This window comes from Mustela erminea, chromosome 1 (genome assembly GCF_009829155.1).
Source record: "Mustela erminea isolate mMusErm1 chromosome 1, mMusErm1.Pri, whole genome shotgun sequence".
Classification (NCBI taxonomy): domain Eukaryota; kingdom Metazoa; phylum Chordata; class Mammalia; order Carnivora; family Mustelidae; genus Mustela; species Mustela erminea.
The window spans coordinates 166,332,946-166,354,198 of record NC_045614.1 but is presented as its reverse complement, the minus strand read 5'-3'; the positions used below and the strand labels follow the sequence as shown (position 1 = coordinate 166,354,198).

Here is a 21,253-nt window from a genome sequence, read left to right as displayed (position 1 = left end):
AGTGGAAAATAAAAATATTTTGGATACATCTGCTGAGAGCTACATATAATTTCTCAATCCTAAATTCCCTTAAAGTTAATCAATTACCTGTCTTGGCTTTGGAAACATTTCATGAACAGATAAGGATGATGCAGGATATAATTAACAGGGTTTTTACATATAAACATTAGAAGCTGAGATTTTTGAGGACAGGAATCACCATCCTATTCCTAAGACTGTGGATATAGGCCCTGAAATCATTTTTACATTAATATACTTAATTTTTTTCTTAAAAAAATATATGCTAAATATGTTAATTTTCGTATACAAAAGTTAAATTTAGCCCAGACCTGGAATGAAATTCCACACTTTCTCTTTTAATATAATTTAAATTAATTATAGTTTTTTTCAGTTTTATTGAACATTGCTATTTTTATCTTCCATATACATGTATCAATTTTAAACTTTTCTTAGTATGCGGCAAAGGATCAGTAAGACAAAGATGTTCTTTCCTTATGAATATCATATATATCTATAGCATACTTCAACTGTTTAGGAAGCATTACTACAGCTCAGAATTCTGACATAAAAAGACTAGAGAATGATGAGTTGGAAAAACTGATTAATGGCCTTCTTTGTTGTTAATGTTTATTTTTTTAAGATTCTATTTGTCAGAGATGGAACACAAGCAGGGGGACAAGCAGGCAGAGAGACAGAAGCAGGCTCCCCACTGAGCAAGGAGACCATGCTGGGACTGGATCCCAGCGTTCTGGGATCATGATCTGAGCCAAAGGCAGACACTTAACTGGCCGAGACACCCAGGTGTCCCGGTTGTTAATGTTTATTTTGTTCTGTTTTGTTTTGGGCTACTTTGGATGCACTAAGAATGAATATAAATCACTCCCATATACAGGCAATCAGGAATCCAAAATGCGTTTACAAACAGATGTAAAACTAGTCAGTATCTACATGGCAATAATCAATCACATTCAACCTGACACATTTTCATTTGAATTTACGTGGACAGAAATTACTTGCATTCTTCCTAGTTTTCTGAAAATAGCTTTGTAACATAGTTCAAAGAAAACAAAAGACAGAGATAACCAGAAAGGAGGGTACACTACATAGAGCAATTCATAATCTTGTTTGCCCATTTCAAAGTCTTCCACAATTTTTCCTTACACTAAAATATCTCCTTAAAATTCTTAAACTCCTTATAGTTGTATCCTAATTAGAGATGAAAGTAATAGTTTTAGTTTTGAAGACTTTAGGTAGTGACAACATGGCCCTTTACAGCTCACACAGAGATTATGGAGTATATTGGAAATAAGAAGTAGCTTCCTGTAAATAAGAAAGAGAACAAGATTTTGAAAGTCCCTACTATGGATAAAAACAAACGTTTCTAGGGGGAAAAGTGATAGGTGCTGATGGGGTAAGAAAACTTAACACCACGATATGGGGCAGTGTCAGCAGGGAGCACTGCTGTGTGGAAGAGCACCAACCCATGCAGAGCAGCAGAGCCCACAACGGAGCAGGAAACTAGGGATGGAACTGAATGTGGTATCTCATGTTGTTGGTGGTATGGATTGCAATGACCGCAGGCGAGGAATGAGCCCTGTTTCTAGCTTTCCAGATCTACATAAACCCAAAGTTCTTGAATGGGAGAAGGGATCTTAAAAATTCTTGATAGCGGATAAGGCACCTGGGTAGCTCAGTTGGTTAAGGGTGAGACTCTTGACTTCAGTTCAAGTGATGATCTCAGGGTTGTGAGATCAAGTCCCACATCCAGTTCATGCTGGGTATGGAGCCTACTTAAGATTCTCTCACCTTCTGTCCCTACCCACTCCTCTTAAAAATAACAACAACAAAACCCTGATACTGAATTTCTAGTATAACCTCAGGCTGGATTTAATTTGACTTACAAAAATAGACTAATGTGACAGTTCTAGAACTGAAATAGAGTCTTCTTGATACAGTGCTAGGCCACTGATTAGTGCATTACAAGAAAGAATTATTTGTTCTGCATTTGCTTTTATTTTCACAGCCGATTTAGCATAGATTTCTTACTCTGGGAAAATGAAGATAAGAAATATAATACTAAAATGTAATTTTTTTGTGGAATGCATATGACAAATGGTTTCCTAAAAACCTCACAATTCTAGTTTTTTTCCTAATAATTTCAAGATCAGACATTTGTAATGTGTTAAGGAAATTCAATATTGCATGTGAATGAATGAGCTTTCCTACCAGTCTATGAAATTTTCATCAGTCACGGTTTCACTGAAAGAGATTTTACCTCTAGAAGAGCCAACATATTCCTTTTATAGATATTTCAGGAAACAACATGAGTTATCAGAATATTATCACCCTTAAAAAGATCATAACATCATTTATATCTATCCAAACACTTAAAGGTTGACTCATATATCTATTTATTAGGTATTCATCCAGTGATTTCTAGGTGTCAGAAAGCGTGCCGAGGACACAGCAATGGGTTGAACAGGGAAAGTCCCTGCTCTCATAGAGCTAGTATTTCAGTGAGAAGGGGGAAAAAAAGGGAAACAAATTATAGGCAGAAAAATTAAGTGTACAAAGGGGACATGAGTACCAAGGCAATGGAGAATAAAATTTACTGAAGTGGTCACGGAAGGATTTAATGGAAAGTTAACAACTGAGCAAAATTCTAAGACTATAGAAACAGAGATATATGTAGATGGCTAAACAAAGAGATTTGCAGGAGAGGGATAAAACCCAAAAACTAACAGCAACAACAAAACAACATAAACCCCAAGGAAGGAGGATGTAGTGTGTCTGGAATGTTAGGAAGAACATAAATGTACAGCTAGACTGACTGAGAGGAGCGCGGTAGAAAATACTAAAGAGACATCAGAGCTATACACTATTGTAAGGACTCCTGAAACAGAAGAACTGATGATAGCAGTTAAATTCCAAGACTTCCAGATATTTACACAGGTATTAATGTCCAATATATTGTGTTTAAATTTGATGGTTATAAAATATTAACTTGTAGCATTAAATTTGCAAATGATTAAATTGTGCTGTATGTTCAGTTGCTATAACTGAGATCTAAATTATCAGTGATTAAAACAAGGTAAATGTTTATCTCTCTTGCATAAAAGTCTATTGCTAAGCAAATAGGCTGGCAGGATGGTTCCACAGTATCAGGTACCCAAGTTCCTATTAACTTCTCTGTCTTCAGGATTTTACCTTTCTCAGTAGCATCCACATGACTACTCTTGTGAGTGGGAGAGGGAAAAGGGAAATGTAAGGTTAGGGCTTTTCCTGTTAAGGGATGACCAAGAAGTTGTACACATTTCTTCCCCATTGGAAAATATTTATTCAAGAACTACCAATAACTTGGGGCGCCTAGGTGGCTCAGTGGGTTAAGCCTCTGTCTTCGGCTCAGGTCATGGTCTCAGGGTCCTGGGATCGAGCCCCACATCTGCCTCTCTACTTGGCAGGGAACCTGCTTCCTTCTCTCTCTCTGCCTACTTGTGATTTGTCTCTCTCTCTCTGTGTTAAATAAATGAATAAAATCTTAAAAAAAAAAAAAAAGAACTACCTATAACTTAAAGGAAGGCTGAGACAGGTAGTCTTTATTCCAAGTGGTTATGTGCCAAGTTAAAATTAGGGGTTCTACTATTAGATAAGAGGATAATGGATATTAGAGAACAAGTAGTTGTCTTTAGTTTAAGCAGATTCAAATAATACTTTAATTTTCAGATGCACTAAACATCCTTAAAAAGTGTGATATAAAGGAAAGAATACCTAACAAAAGGTCAAAGGATGTTAGTTCTACTCCAAATCTACCATGAATTAGCTAGCAACCTTGAATCAAAAACTTAACTTCTCTTATAGTCAGTATATCATCTGTAGTACTGAGCTGAAAATCCTCTGCTGTACCTAAACAAAGGATTCTCCACAAAACTTTAGGTAAGTCACTTTTACCAAATGCATACTAATTATAAAACTCTGAAACTTGTACAGTGATCTAAAAACTCAAGAGAAGAAATATCTGGCCTCCAGCCAAACACCAGATATGTCTCTTCAAAGCCAATACAACTTCTCTTTATCCTTGAAAGTTTTTTAAGAAATACAAACTCAAGGTGAAAATGCTTCTATCTTTGTCCAGATGGAACTCTATGATTGTCTCACTGACAAGGGACAATGACGAGGATGAACGGACCACAGGATAAAGCACTGACATCCCTGAGGTCACAGGTGATACACAAGCTAGATAATCTTCTGGTACAGAGATAAGCAATGAGCCCAGGCAATGGATCCACTGCCATTCATTTAAGCAAAGCCATCGGTTGCAAATGTGCCAGAGAACTCAAAGAAGTGCTTTATTTGGGTTTATAATTCACAGCAGAGACTACGATTATCTGTCATGTGATAGATCTTTTCAGGGATGCCTGGTTCTGGAGTCTTGCCACCCACCACCACCTTTCCAATGCCAGAGAAACATTCATTCAGAGCGCCAACGGCATTTATACCAAAAGTCAGGTCCTTTCCTCTTCTCTCCATGACCACACTACAATTTCCTCTGGAAATGGAGAGAGAAAAGTTGTCATTCTTCATGCTGTGTCCAGAGGCAAAATTTGCAGGAAAGCTAGATAATCTGGGAAAATGGTATCCAGACAAAACAAAGAAAAAAGATTCTAGCATCAATTGATATAGTAACTTAACACATTTTTTAATAGAAAAAAAAATTAAAGGAGGGGGGCCTCACAAAACAAACAGAAAAACAAAAATATATGAGAACATCTCTCTAGGGGATAACAACTGTAATCTATTTGAAATAATTATAGTGATTTGATGCTACACTTTCTGATTTCAATAACTTTCATTTTAACCTGCTGAGTGAAAAACATGATTAAAATAAATGATGAAAACACATACTATAGTACATAATACAAATGTTCTATGAGAAACAGGGATGTCACTTTAATGTGCTAATTTGATTATCTGTTTAAAATGCAAAAACCAGTTATGATGACAGAGCATAAACAGATAAATGTTCATACCTCCACAGCAAATCTGACAGAGTGGGTTTCTGCGGATACGTTCAATAACTGAGTTGCTGAAAGTACAAAGTTCAACTTATCCATTTTGGTCTACTTGATACAATGGGGATTGAGTCACTGGAATAAAAATTCTGATGCTTTCACTCAGTCTGTCTTTTTTTTTTTTTTTTTAAGTCAGTCCTTTTGGTACTATGGTCTGGAAAAAAGACAAGATGCCAGTGCACAAGATATCCTTTCAAGGCCTAAAATTATTCATCCTTACTACATTCACCCTTGTTATGGATAAAGTGGGGAATAGTTTTTGTAAAGTGGGGAACAGTTACTATTCCTTTCGAAATAAATCTTCAAAAACAGTTAGTATATAAGTGAAAAGATCACTTACTTTAGAATAATAAAACCAGGATTTGAATCACCATTCTAACCATTTTTCACATGTGTTACGAGGATTCAACAATTCAATGAATATATGTATTTCATATCGATCATATATATATATATATAAATTAACTGTCCTGTTATAGGCAAACAAATGATCTCCTGATTTGAGCATGAAGTTTATGTAAAAGGCTCCACAGTACACCAGGTAGGAGTGTGAACTCAGATGCCAGACGGCTTGGGTGTGAATCGTGGCTCACTGACTTCTCTCTGTGACAGTTTCCTCTTCTAGAAAATTAGGACAGTAACAGCATATATTGCATAGGATTGTTATGAGAGTAGAAAGAACTAATTTATTAGTACTGAGGAGAAAGAACCTGGGAAATCAGCCCAGGAAAAGAGAGGCCAGGAAGCTACATGGAGTCCTCGTTTTTCAGAGTAAAGCAGACAGTGCCTTCAGTCCATGCAACTAAGCCCCTGAGGGAAAAGAAGGCTGAGACTCCAGGCTGGTCAGGGACCACATCTCGCCTGACAGAGCTCAGCCCCAGAGGGAAGGAGCCTGAGCACCACATCGCTTCAGATGAGGCAGAATCTCTCAGGAACTAGCATACGTTAGGGAGTTGCTTGCAGCAGAGACCCTGGAGGCTACCACCCACCCATGCTGGGCCCTTAGGCTGCAATTTAGACCTCTTGTGATAACAAACAGAAAGAGGGAGCACTGCTTTAGCAGGCCTCTGTGTAAGAAGCTAAACTTCAGTTTTCTTCTCCCTCCTCCCGCTCCAATTCAAGGGCATAAGTCCTAGGAAGGAACCTGATGAATAAACTATTATCTCCCCCTTGAAAAGCTCACAACTAGTTAGACAAACACGCAAACAAAGAAGCATTGTACAATTAACTTGAGGGCTTCATAATGAGATATCATCTGTGCTGGGTCCTGAAGGATGAGTATGAATTCTCCAAGCCGACAAGGGAGGGAAAGAACCCAGAGGTAATATCTGATGCAAATATCATGAGGAAATTCTCAGAGGTGTGGAAACGCAAGCTTTGTTCCAAAAAGAGCATTTAATTAGAATCCTGGGTACCAGGGGAGGAATGGATGAGGAAGAATTAGGGAGGAGGAAAGAAAGAGGAGCTCCAGGGTAGCAGACTAGAAAGTTTTACCTTAGATATTGAAGGGCCTTCCTTTTGTGCTAGGATAAAGAGTATGTTTATTCTGCAGGAAATCGGGAACCAACAAGTTTGAACACAGATGAGTGTGACATGGCCAGATTTACATTTTGATCTCAATCAGCAATGGTAATATGCAAAGTGCACTGGAAGGGAAAGACTGTTCCAAGGAAAGGAGGTTCGGGAACACAGACCACCAGAACTATGTCCACAGCAACTACAGTTACCAAAAAATGAATGGCAGTGAAAGAGAGTGGGCATATTTGATTCCCACATATATCATAAATTCTCTACCTTATTATTTTTTTTTTTTTAGTAACACAAACAAATCAACTGGGAGGAATAATTGTAAGGGTACCTAATAGGAGGCATTTTAGGAAAGGAAATAAATACCATTGCAAAGTGAGAAGGGATTATACATTTTACTAGATGAGGAATCTCCCCAGGAATCAGTAAACCAACACAAACCTTTAATTTCATGCTTGTCTTCTCTGTTAAAACCTGTGTATGATTTGCTACATAAATACACAAGTACATACATTATATATACATACATACACACACATACACACACACATAAATGAAACTGGCCACATGAGTACTCCAGAAACATCTGATGCTGATAAGTAAACAGTGTCATTTGCTAGAAGTTCAACTCCACATTGACCCCATTTTAGCTCTCTATTTGACCCTTTCTTCTTTTCCAATTGGGAGAAGGGAAAATAAGTAAATGAGCCATAATTTTTGGCAATGCATATTTAAAATGAGGTCTGCCAAGTTCAAAACTGAAAATGCAGCAGCTGTTTGCACAAAACACAGGCCAAGAAATTCCTGCATGACTGACAATATGTTTTTGCTTCTGGCTGCACAATCTCTGACCAGGCTCTTCATTTCGGCAGCTGTCAGCTAAACCTTGAGAGGAGGGTTCTTCTCATTATAGAGAAGATCCCTAAAAGGGAGGGATTAAATGTTCCTACTCGGGTAATGGAAGTGCTTCAGAGGAGGAAATCTGCACATTTGACCGGGGGGAATCTATGTGGGAATGGGAAAGTAATCATTCTTCCAATGTAGGTAGATTAGACACAGCATATAGCCTGAATATTTGGAGAAGCATCTTACTTCTTTTGCAGAAGAGCGTTCTGGCACCTATGTATGGTTCCTGGGACTACAGGATTCTCCTTCTTGAGCAGCATGGCCTGTACCTTTCTGATGCGGGGCACAGCAGACACTTCTCTGTGACGACAACACTGGAAGGGGCAGTAACAAACACTAACAAAGTGTTGAGGTAGCAGCATCTCCCACATCAGCCTGCAGCTGTGTTAGGACCAGGGCCAAAGGCCTTTGTGGAAGCAGTCCAACAGGGGCCATGGCTATTGTCTGGCAAGGCAGCAGCTAACGATGGGAGAAGCAATGCCTGAGACTCCAAATGTAAAGAAATTCCACCACCATACCTGCAGTTAACAGCACCCAAGGACACAGCAAAATGGTTTGGAAAACAAAAACCTGGGGGAGTTAGAGGACAAACAAATAACCCTTTCACTTTTCACGTTCCACTTCAAAGCAAATAGAGAGAGGAGATTGCAGAATGTGGTTCAAGATCTGCAGTCAAAAGAGCTCCTCTAGACTTCATTCTAAATTAGATACTGGCATAGCTGGACAAGAGCAAGCAAAAGGCAGGCAAGATGGAGAGAATCCACAATTTGATGCCCTCTGGGCAAACTGGATCTGAAAAGTTAGAAGGAGGTAGGCTGTGCACATAAGAAATTGAGAATTCCTAATACAAAATTTGCCAGTCTTTCATCTGTGGGTAGGAGCAAACACAGAGGATAGAGGCTCTCTCCTAACCTACCATAAGCTTTCCTCCTGAAATAAAGTGTTAATTTTCCCTTCTTTATGGAAATAGGAGGAGGGGGGAAATATTGTTTAACCATAATACTAACATTAACTATTATTTATTAAATGTTTGCTGTCTACCAGTATTGTACTTTGTGTACATTACCTAATTTAACCCTCACCGTAACTGCATAGAAAAGCTTCCTTGTGTTCATCTGCTTGTGTATGTGTGTGTGTTAAGAACACTTACTATGAGATTTACCCTCTTAAAAAATTGTAAGTGCTCTTACCACATTTTATTTAACCATGTGGATATTTGGGTTGTTTCCCTAAGTTGGCTATGGCGAATAATGCAATGAACGTGGTAGCACAGCTGTCTCTTCTAAAGCCCAGTTTCAATTCTTTTAATTAAATACCCAGAAAAGGGATTGCCAGGCTGCCTGGTTGGCTCAGCGGGTTAAGCCTCTGCCTTCAGCTCAGGTCATGATCTCAGGGTCCTAGGATTGAGTCCCGCATCGGGCTCTCTGCTAGGCAGGGAGCCTGCTCCCCCCACCCCCTGCTGCTTGCCTCTCTGCCTATTTGTGATCTCTTTCTGTCAAATAAATAAAATTAAAAAAAAAAAAAGGATTGCCTGATCATATGGTAGCTCCAGTTCCAATTTTTTGAGGACCCTTCATGATATTTTTCATAGTGGCTACATCATTTTATATTCCTACCAACAGAGCATAGGGGTTCCAATATCTTTACAACCTCACTAACACTTGCTATCTTTTAAAAAAATAAATAAAAAATAGCCATCCTAACAGTGTGAGCTGACATCTCATTATGTAAATAAACTTTAGTGCAAAAATACAGATTTTTTTTTCTCACAAAAATAATGCTTATTTAATTATGTCATACATATGGAACACATGGGTCTGTCTTATAGGTATGTGTAGAGAAAGGCTTGTAGATATTAATGGTTGTAGCCAACTTAAATAACCCTAACATCACCATCCTTTTACATTTATCTATAGCCTCTAAGTATTGCCAGTGATAGACAAAGCAGCCAGTTTACAAAAGCATATTCTTTTTCAAGTATAGAGCCACATCATTGCCAAATGACAGCCCAAGATACTTAAACTGCTATCAACGTATGGATAAGCAAACCAAAATGTGTAGATAATTAAATTATTTACATTAAACTGTTATAATTAAATTTGGTAATAATAAGAGCAAAGTAAGATAAAATACTGTATGTGATTTGAGTAGTTAAATCAGAAAACATTTCATTTCTCTGTAAATTTATTCTCATACTAAATGGCCTTCACAAGCTTTACAAAACCCTAACTTTTTCTACATGTGAGCCATAACACAATATTCCACTAAATAAACATTTGAGATGTTTAGAGCATTATATGCATTAGCTTTTCATTTGTTCTATTGTGGCAGATTAAGAGGATACAATATAAAAATAGAATCTCAAGAGAAGATTAAACTTTGACAAGGTGTCAATAGTTCTCCATTGGTCTTTAGTTTCCCCTTTTGTTACCCTTACTATATCTGCTCGGCCTTTTTGCTGCCCATACCCCTCTTCAGGCATGCATCATTTCACCTGACCAGATCTTTTATCACAAACAGACATTATGTGGGTTAGTAAACTGATATATATCCTAAATATAAACATTTTTGTTTAAGATTGCTCTACAGGATGATTGCAAACCTAAAACAAGGCAAAAGATCACTATACGTGGAATTTCAAACACAAACAGAGGAGTTAGGGGAAAATCTTGCTGGTTCTCTTAAAATCACACCAGCTAGATGACAGCCCATACACCCTCCCTAAAAGTTAAGGCTGATTCCAAGGATATTAGTTATGAAAGAAGATTTTAAGTATGCAAGTTCAGGAATAAACAGAATATTGGAGTCCACTGGTTCTCAGAAAGCCTCCTCTTCTCCCACAGCTTCTATACACAATTGATTGCTCGCCAAAATTCCAAAATTAGTTTGATTTTGTTATTGTCTTTAAAAAATGCACATAATCCTGAGATTGATAACCTTCTTAGCTTACTAAAGCATCCAAATCAACATTTTCTAAGATATTTCGAGTGTCGATGTGTTAGGTACTAAGGGACCCAAAGATATTTTATTAAAAACAAAAAATCCTACAAAATTCAGTAATCGGGTAGGAAACCAAACATGCAAGCAATTAACTAAAGAGAATGTAATAGGGACTATAACAGAAGAACCCACACAGAACTGTGGGAGATGGAGATGATAGTAACTGAATCACCAGAAAAATGCCATAGACCTTATGAAAAGTTACTTTTTAACTGGGTCCAAAATGAATACAGCTTTTGATCAAAGTTAGAAGGGAGCAAGCATGAAGCTGAAGAGTGTTGAAAGTATTCTACAAGGAGAGGAAGAAATAGGACATGTACATAAAAAAAACCTCTATTCATTTACACCTTCTTTTAGGTCATAGAGAAAAAATAACTATTTTTAAACTTACAGAGCCCTTATGCAGCTCCTCCTAATTAGAACTAAAGACATATCTGTGTACTAATAAACCCATGTGCTAAAACTATAAACTATTATGGAAATATGAACTATTTTTACTGAGAAAATATATATCAACAGAGATATAAGTAGTAGAAACTACTAGATATACATCGGTAAGCATCTAGATGTCAATTTTTTAAATTGTGGTTTTATTGTTTTTCATTTCAATGGATCCAGCTGCCTATTTATTCAATATTATTAAATGTTAACCAGTTGTTATATGCTTTTCAAGGCACTGGGGATCCAACAGAGAATATGCCAAAGTAACCTGATTTTCCAGCACTTACATTCCTAAAGAAATAAATAAGAAACTACTATGTGATATAATTTGAAGTATGACTAAATTACAGAATCTTGCAAGCAGCAAAGGGGGAATTATTTCAGAAACCAATACTCCTCTAGAAAAAATGTAGAAGAGCCAGATTTAAAAGAAGAAGAGGAGGAGGAGGAGGAGGAGGGAAGAAAGAGGAAAAGGGGGAGGGGGAAGAGGGGGGAGGGGGAAGGAAGAAGAAGAAAGGGAGGGAGGGAGGAAGGAAAGGAAGGAAGGATGGAAGGGAGGGAAAAGAAAAGAAAGAACCTTATGATTAAAAGCATTATAAACTGGCCGAAGCTACTAGAACTTGAGGAGCCAAGATCACAGAGACACTGGAACCATAGAGAAGTGAGCAGACACTCTGCCCCTTTTTTTCCTCTTAGGGCAGTTTTATGGAGTGAGGCTAAATGCTAAGAATTAAGCCAGGGAATTACACACACTGCTGCATGTGCAGGTGCCAACTGGCCCTCTTTGTGTTGAACTCTGGGTGACAGGGTCAGAAGAACTGAAATTAGAAAAATATGCTATGACACACTGCCTACTGATATCACTGTAAGAAACTATCTTTTATCTCTGATCCAGGAGTCTCATGACTTCTGTTAAGGCGCAGAGAAGCCAAGAGAGGAAAACCTCATAGGGCAGAAGACACCCAAAAATAATTGGAACTGCTACTGTATCTAGGACTTAACTTGAGAGAAGGGAGGCCCAGAAAATTCTGTGAGATGCTTCAGGTTTTCACTTTGATATATTTCATTAAGATACATAAGACAAGGTATTCAAGATAAATAGAAAATAACTGAAAGGTAGAATACATTTTTCTCTGCAGTCTCCACTGCTAAAGAGACAGAAACTGTTGTTCAAGACCATCCAACAAAAAAAGGACACAGAAAATTCCCAGGCCCTCAGTTTTTCATTTGGAACTTCTGTAGAATGACACAAAAGATATAAGGAGAACCAGAATCTAAAAAACTTCAACCATCCTTGAGTCATCTTTATCCTATTAGGAGAAAATTCTCCATGGGCCTCTTGTACTCTGCATGTCTTATAAGCAGAGAAACTGTCTTTGTTTTGTCATCAAAAATGCTTTTATAATAAATAGTTACGGAAAAGAAAAAAGTATTTTCCTGCAAAAGCAGGTTGTTTAAAAGATACACATGTATGCTATGTATGGAGAGAAAGCTACAAAGATCTACAGATCCATTCAGGTTATTTATTTTTCTTGAGTGACCACTGGCAGTTTGTATCACTTAAGGAATGTGTCCGTTTTATGTAAGCTGTTGAACTTATGAACACTGAATTCTTCTTTTTTTCCAAGTTTCTATTTAAATTTGTTGGTTAACATACAGTGTAGTATTGGTTTCAGGAATAGGATTTAGTGATTAATAACCTACATGTGACACCTGGTGCTCATCACCACAAGTGCCCTCCTTAATACCCATCACCCATTTAGCCCATCCTCCCACCCACCATTCCTCTAGCGACCCCTTTTATCCCCTCTATAGTTTAGAGTCTCTTATGGTTTGTTTCCCCTCTCTCCTCCTTTTCTTTTTACCCTTCCAATATATGATTTTGTTTTCTTTCTTAAATTCCACATAAGAGTGAGATCATAAAGTATTTGCCTTTCTCTGACTAGTTTATTTCACTTAGCATAATATACTCTAGCCCCATCTAATCATTGCAAATAAGATTTCATTCTTTTTAAAGAATAAGTAAAACAAGATGGGATATGGAGAGAGACAAACCATAAGAGACTCTCAATCTCACAAAATAAACTGAGCGCAGGGAGAGAGTAGTTAGGTTATGGACACTGGGGAAAGTATGTGCTATGGTGAGTGCTGTGAAGTGTGTAAACCTGGCAATTCAAAGACCTGTACCCCTGGGGCTAATAATACATTATATGTTAATTTTTTAAAAAAAATTTCATTCCTTTTGATGGCTGAATAATATTCCCCTATAGATATAGATATAGATATAGATATAGATATAGATATAGATAGATATATACGTGTGTGTGTGTGTGTGTGTGTGTGTGTATACATACACACACATACATCTTCTTTCATTGGTTCATTAGTCAATGGACATTTGGGCTCTCTCCATAGTTTGGCTATTGTTGATAATGTTGCTATAAACTTTGGGGGTGAGGGGTTGCATGTGCCCCTTCAAATCAGTATTTTTATATCTTTTGGATAAATACCTAGTAGTGCAATCACTGGGTAGTTCTATTTTTAACTTTTTTTTAACTTTTTGAGGAACTTTCAACTATTTTCCAGAGTGGCTGGCAAGTTTGCATTCCCACCAACAGTATAAGAGGGTTCCCCTGTTGTTTCCTGAGTTGTTAATTTTAGCCATTCTGACTGGTGTGAGGTGGTATCCCATTGCGGTTTTGATTTGTATTTCCCTGATGCTGAGTGATGTTGAGCATCTTTCCATGTGTCTGTTAGCCAGTCGCTATGTCTTCTTCAGAGAAATATCTGTTCATGTCTTCTGCCCATTTCTTAACCAGATTATTTTCTTTTTGGGTTTTGCATTTTTTAAGTTCTTTATAGATTCGGGATGTTAGTCCTTTATTTGATATGTCATTTCCAAATATTTACTCCCATTCTGTAGGCTTTTAGTTTTGTTTGTTTCCTTTGCAGTGCAAAAGCTTTTGATCTTTAAGTCTCAAATCCATTTTTATATTTGTTTCCCTTGCCTCCAGTGATGTGTCCAGCAAGAAGTTGCTATAGCCAAGGTCAAAGAGGTCCTGTGTTTTCCTCTCGGATTTTGATGGCTTCCTGTCTCACATTTAGATGTTTCATCCATTTTGAATTTCTTTTTTGTATATGGTGTAAAAAAGTGATCCAATTTCATTCTTCTGCATGTTGCTGTTCAGTTTTCCCAACACCATTTGTTGAAGAGACTGTCTTTTTTCCATTGGATATTCTTCCCTGCTTTGTCAGGTAAACCTCCAAAAAGTTGTGGGTCCATTTCTGGGTTCTCAAACTTTTGCTATTACAAAAGACCTTCATTTGTACCTGTTTTTGCTAACTGGGAGAAATCCCAAGAGGGTTTTTGCTTTTATTAAAAAAAGAAGAAGAAGAAAAGACTAAAATAGCAACCAATCTTTGTTTTGTAACAAGCCCTTATAGAAGCAAAATGTACTGGGACCACCAAGCTCCTTCTCCAGTGTTAGGTTAATTATAAACATTAATTAACATTAATTATAAATAATTAAATACACTCAGCATCTCAGCATTAAGCTGCCATAGTTTTGAATTGTGTCTGTAAGCATCTGTGCTTTATCTCTATTTTGTGCATCCATTAGCAAGATGTGTCCTAAAGTATCAGAAAAGGCTGAGAGGTCATTTTGGGGTACTGGGAATGCTAACATTTTTTCCATATAAATTATTAGTAATTGCTTCTTCCTTTTACACGATTTCAGCTTACAAAAGATTTAATAGGAATGCTCTACTTTTAGAAAGCGGGGAAACCTCTTATTGCCAGGGAAAATAGAACCTTATAAAGTTTAATTGTAAAGCCTTTTATCATATGGTGGTGTAATTAATGACAGAAAGAAGGACAAGTGTTTCATTAACTTGCTCATCACTCCATGAGTTTATGAGAGAACTAGTACTTCCATGCCATCTGTTTGTAGATGATACAATAGAAGCCCTATATGTCAATGGACCAAAGTATTTTGACAAAATAAATCCAGAGGTATGTGCTCAACATTCCTAGGAGTATTAGGTTATTTCCAACAAATAATTTTGTCATTATTAGATTATTTCTTATAATAATGTATAAATTTTAAGCTAATGCTATAAAAGGTAGTTAGAAATGAATGACTATTTTTTCCCCAGTATACAAAGGAACTGTATATTCTAGTGGCTAAAAGAAGAGAGAGGGTGCCTGGGTGACTCAGTCAGTTAAGCATCTGCCTTCGGCTTAGGTCATGATCCCAGGGTCCTGGGATTGGGCCCCACGTCAGGCTCCCCATTCAGCAGGGAGTCTGATTCTCCCTCTCCCTCTGAAATTCCCCCTGCTTGTGCTCTCTCTCTCTATCCCTCTCTCTGTCACATAAATAAATAAAAATCTTTTTTAAAAAATTAAAAAAAAAAAAACAAGAGAGTGATCTTCTGATTTCTACTTAGAATGTAGAAACCTGGAAAGAGCATCATTGCTACCTTTATAATAAAAGAAAGAGAAGTCTCCAAATTTACATTTTCATTTGGATTTATCAGAGAGCTGAAGTAGTACAGCAATCAACTAACCCAAAATCTAATAAAAAACATTCTCCTGAAAGGAGAAAGAGAACATGAACATTTGTTTTCCTGGGATAAACATTGGACCCTGTATAAGCTGTTCAAAAAAATTCAACTAAAATCTCTGACAAATTGTTCAAGGGCTACTTTGAACTAACGTGAGTATAAAGAATCCCTGGGAGCTATAGTTACAAAGAAAAATTGCACATACGTATATCATCTCCAAAGACCTCACCATGTACTTAGAAGTGAGATTAGGAGCATGGGAGAAAGTTTCTATCTTGGTATAGGTATGGGAAAGGGGAGCAATAGCTGTTGTGGAAAAGATAAAACTTCACATAGAACCTTCTTCCCTACCTTCTCTATGGAGCAAAAGCTTAGCTGCTGTTAGAAGAGGAACAAATACTGTCAGTCTCAAGCCAGAGGTGAATGTTCATTGCAAGTAAATGAAGGAAACAAGTAAGTAAATGAAGGAAAATACCTTCTGCCCTTGGGGGAGGAACAGGAAAATACCCCAAGCTCAGATCACTTAGAGATCTCCTACCTTTGTGGGAGGGTCTGACCATTAAAAAAACAAAAACAAAAACAAAAAACCTCCATTCCCAAGATCATAAGTACACTGCTGCCTCAGAAGAAGACTGAACCAGAATAACAGAGAATGACTCTCCTTTTCTTCTTCCACCTTTCTCTATCAGGCTAGCTAGTGACCAATAGCGTTTCTCAGATGTGTAATGCTGGGAGAAGGACATAAAAAAGAAAGAGATCTTTTCTCAGGCACAAGGGAGAGACCTAAAGGGTGAGGAGACACTGAGAAAAATACTCTGAAAAAGTATTCCTTACATTAAGTACAAGTTAAGACAAGAGAAACTTGAAGGTTGTGGTGCCCTGAGAGTAACCATAGAAACTAAAATAACAAAAAATAAACTCAGCTCAATTCTCAGCTAGACTGACACAAACTCTCACAATAGAAAGAGAAAAGGCATGCCTATCTCCAGGCATAAATACTATTTACACTTGTCTCTACTGTTCTATACAAGATAACCAGCTTTCAACTAAAATGCAGCATACACAAATAAGCAATTACAACACACACACACACACACACACACACACACACACACATAATGACACACTGTCAAGAGACAAAACAATAAACAGAACCAGATTCAAATATTATCCACATATTGGAATTTTCAGACAATTCAAAATTACTGCAGATATCATTACACAGATTCTGAAAGAAAAGAGACAATATGCATGAATAGATAGGGCATTTCAAGTGATATGTAAACTATGAGAAATAACTAAATGGAAATGAAAGAAACAGCATGATTACAGAAGATAAGAATCACTTTGTGAATTCTTTAGTACAATCAACACACTAAAGAAAAGAAACAGTAAACTTGGAGATAGGTCAAGAAAAATCTTCCAACTGACAAGTATGAAACAAACAAAATAATAGTTCATCCAAAAGCTGAGGGACAATATTGAATGGTCTAAAATGAATGGAACTGGAATCATAAAGAGAAGAGAGAAGGAAGAAATACTTAAATACATAATGACCAATAATTTTTAAAAATCGATACATTACAAAAAACTACAGATCTAAACCCAGAGAATACCAGACAGTAAACACTTGCCAAACATGCCTACAAACATAACATAGGTTTCCCCCATTATCCAAAAGTAGAGTGTTTCTGAAACCTTTCATAAGCCAAAATGGTATAAAGTGAAGAAGCAATTAATTTATACGGAAAAGTTTTTTAGTATTCTCAGACCCCAAAAATAACCTCTCTTAGGCTTCTCTGATACCTTAGGGCACATCTTGCTAATGGATGCACAAAATAAATAAAGCACAAATGCTTACAGCCACATATCAAAGATACAGTGGGCTGATACAGGATGCTGAGTATAGTTCCTGGGGAAGAAGCTTGGTGGTGACACTGTCACCACTTGGGAGTATGTGATGCCTCTGTAATGGTTTGGCTCATTGCAAAACAAATGCCAAATGCCTTTTTAATTTTTTTTTTGTAAAAATAAAAATCATTTTGAGATTTCTTTCAATTAGTAAGAAAAGGTACAAATGTAAGTCTTTTGTAAAAAGCAAAGTGGCATAATGCAAATTTTCAGAAAGTGGAGGATTATTTCAAAGAAAGTTGTATTCCAGTAATTTTCACTGAATTAACTAAAAAGTACTAAAATTCAATTAGCAAGTACTCTTAAGTTAATAGCAGTTTATGTTCTAAATAGTAAATAGATGACTCATATTTGGCCTAAGTAGTAGCTCATGGGATTTAAGATATAAAGATTAGTTGTGTTTAGTTTGTATCTATCAGCTTGGAAAAAAAAAATTCTTGAAAATCTTGAAAAATAAAGCACTAGGGGTAAAGCTTGTTAAACACAGGTCAGGTCCTACCAGATAAAAAGACGTTTATAATTAATCTGATGGTGATAAAAAGACATTTAATTAGGTTTCCATCACAAAATGGGAAAGGATAGGTCTGGGGTCTGAAACACAGTAGAGTTCAGCCATCTGCTGCCAGCTACCTCTTGCCAACATGTGATTTGCAAGTTAAATTATGCCAGCTGATGACATATGGCACTTCCTTCTTCTTTAAATATCTTACTCAAAATGAGTTTGCTCTCAAATGCTGAGGTTGGATTTCCAGCAATCACACCAGTTGCCATAATTTTCCTTCATAAACAAATTTAAGCAATATAGATTTAAATTGCTGGCCCCTGTGTTACTGTCCTGTGATATGACTGTGAGTTAGGGAAGTCTGACCTCTGAGATGTTCACATTTGGAATTCACAAACTTAACACTTTTTTCACAGTTTCAGGGTAATGAGATAGAGAGACAAGAGTCACCTCTCCAGGTTTTGACATAAATCTGAAGAAAGAGAAAAGATGGTCTAAAGGAAAGAAGTGAAGGACCTATTCGAATCCACTGATTATCTCCAGCATGATGTGTCTATCAGCTGGCAACAGAGTGGAGACTTATGCTACAGAAGCTGTCAAAAATCTAAACCATCAAAACACTGCAAAACAATGTATTCTTATTACCAGGGGCCTAATGCTGAAACATTCTCTGGTTCTCTCAAGGGTTCAGACTTATTAACAGCCACAGTTTTATCTTCAGAATTATAGATCCAATCTGTTTTGAATTAAGGCCACAACTTTTTCCAAACCTTTTAATCACTCGGCCCCACAAAAATCTCCATAAACAGCTTAACCGTGACCTAAGTAAGCAAAACTATGTACCTCAATAACTAAAATTATGTGTGTCCACAGGCACGTGTGTGCTGTGTGCATGTGTGTGTGGGTATTTGACAAGATACTGCTATATACCATCAAGATAACATCGTAGATATTTTGTAGGAAAGCAGTTACCACTCCCTGAAGGAAGGCGAAACCATAAACATACAAGTTCTTCACAGAGAATATGAGCATCTTCAGCCAATCACACCATGAATTTCTTTACCTGTGACCCCCATGTTTAACAGTAAGGTAAGGACTTCAGGCCATGAAATTGGAAATGATAAAGCTTTTTGATCATAGTTTTTGTCCCAGCTAATGGTATCTCCTATCTATCCATAAAGTTCTAATCATGACTCTCTAACTTACAGATAGTAACAGCAGCTTTCTTTAGGTAAGATGGTCTTCCATCAGACTTGCACGATTTTCTCAAATTTTCACTGTGGGCGGCATCACTACATCAAATTTTAACTCCTTCGTTTTACTATATTCATCTGTTATAAAGCAAAGACTTTGTGGTTTCCCTAAATAAGGAAATATGTCTTAAACATTCCATTATTTTCTTTGTGATCACAAGAGGATGTAAAAGTTATGTAATCAGCAAATCAGTAAAAATTTAGGTGGATGAGTAGACACAGGCAAAATACAAGGCTGGTAAAGCATGAACTGATCATCTTGAATTTCCTTGGGAAGGTGCTTAGCAATTCAGATTTTAGAGAAAATGATTGGCAAGAGCGCTGACTAATCCAAACATCAGCTGATTTAGAATAGTATCTTGATGCTAGAAGCCCCTGCCTGTGCTGAAAATTAACCCTTCAGTTGCTGGATTGTGGCAAGAGGAAGAGTGGCTGAAGCAATAAGGAGCAGAAGAAAACTTGAGGGGGACTCAAGGAAGCTGCTATATAAAACCTGTCCAAAATCATTTTTATATTTTAACACTAAGATGGCTATACTGTTGTAGAATGGCTGAGTGTTAGCCCTGGTCTATGGATTTACTTCCGACATTCTCAACAATGAATTTTTCTAACACTTTTCTAACACTAAACCCTAACACTTAGGGTTTCAGAAAATAAGCCCTCATAGTTATAAAAGATATGCTAAATCCAGAAGTTAATTCTAACATGTCCCTTTATTCCTCCAACATCAATAAAGCACAGAAAGCTCAAGGACTGAATGTGGGATGTGTGTGTGTGTGTGTGTGTGTGTGTGCGCGCGCGCGCACGCGTGCAAACACACTGGTAATTGCAGGTCTTAAAATTCAAGCACCTAATAATTCTAAGTGTTTTAACATGTAATACAAATGTCACAGCTTTACTGACTTTTTAACTCAGCTATTGTCATGTTAATAGTAAAGTTTTATTTCCTATATTATCTCCCACCTTTACTCACAGATATTCCAGCTCCCTACCAAAACCTCCCCAGTACTCTGAAAGTTCTTGTAGTGTTTATCATGCACTCGTGAAGCAAAGTACCAGTCAGAGGAACCGTATGGCATCCACCATGTTTTTATTTTCCTTCACTCTCCTGCTCTTTTTATTGCTCTCTGCACATGAGGTTTCTTGAATGTGCCTTGGATATTGTTGCTACTGCTATTATTTTGAGGACACTGCTCTATAAACTGTATGAGTTTCTAATGCTGCCTGACCAGGGCTTTAGATGCCAAATCCTCTCTATGATCATGTTCCAGAACTTAACTCTGTGAGGCACTTTGTCACCAAGCCCACAAGATGTTACTACTTTTTCCCTGTATCACAAAGTGCTTTAGCCATCATTTGATAACCACCCCACCTGAACTCAAAGCAATTCTGGAAAGCCAGTGAATGTAATGACGCACAGCAGGGTTGTGACTCAGGCTGGACCATGGAAGCATCCGTCGTCTTGCACAACATAACCTACCTAAGCAACTTCCTTCTCAGAAGTTGATGAGGTTGTTGAAGACAGGATGGTTTCTACATTTCTGTGACATCATCATATTTAATGACCAGTTAAGTATGGAACTTCCAGGGGCCAACCTGAAGACCATATAAAGACAGTCTGAGAATAAAGCCAACAAAAGGCATGATTTAGAGTTGTGCCATCTAATTAGCCACTGGATATATGTGGCTTTTTATACTTGAATTCATTCAAGTATTCATTTCCTTAGTTGTCATTAGCCACACTTCAAGTGCTCAATAGTCACATGAACTATTGTATTAGACAAAGCATTTTATTAGACAGCATGATCTAGAGAGAAATAGAGTCCTAATTTCATCCTTTAAATCTCTGTATCTAGCCTTGCCTAAGATTGGGTCCACCTTAAATTCCATTTTGGTTTAAGCTAAAATGAAAAATAATGAAAAATAATGAAAGCTTAATTTATATTTCTGACCTTTGAAAAATTTATGTGCAGAAACCAGCCCTCAGGCCTGTTTCCCAGAATCAGATCAGGAAACAGACAACAACCTTCTCACATATTCCCAATTTCTTCCCATGACCTTTCCTGACAAGGAAAGCCTCT

General features: G+C 37.2%; 1 long non-coding RNA gene across 1 annotated transcript in view; it reads right to left on the bottom strand.

Moving 5' to 3' along the window:
• LOC116567018 overlaps positions 1 to 20,783 on the bottom strand; it is a 101,550-nt gene extending 80,767 nt beyond the window's left edge. The window contains exon 1 of the long non-coding RNA XR_004276077.1: positions 20,653 to 20,783. This is a non-coding gene — a long non-coding RNA (uncharacterized LOC116567018). The remainder of the gene's footprint in view (positions 1 to 20,652) is intronic.
• Positions 20,784 to 21,253: the final 470 nt, after the last annotated feature.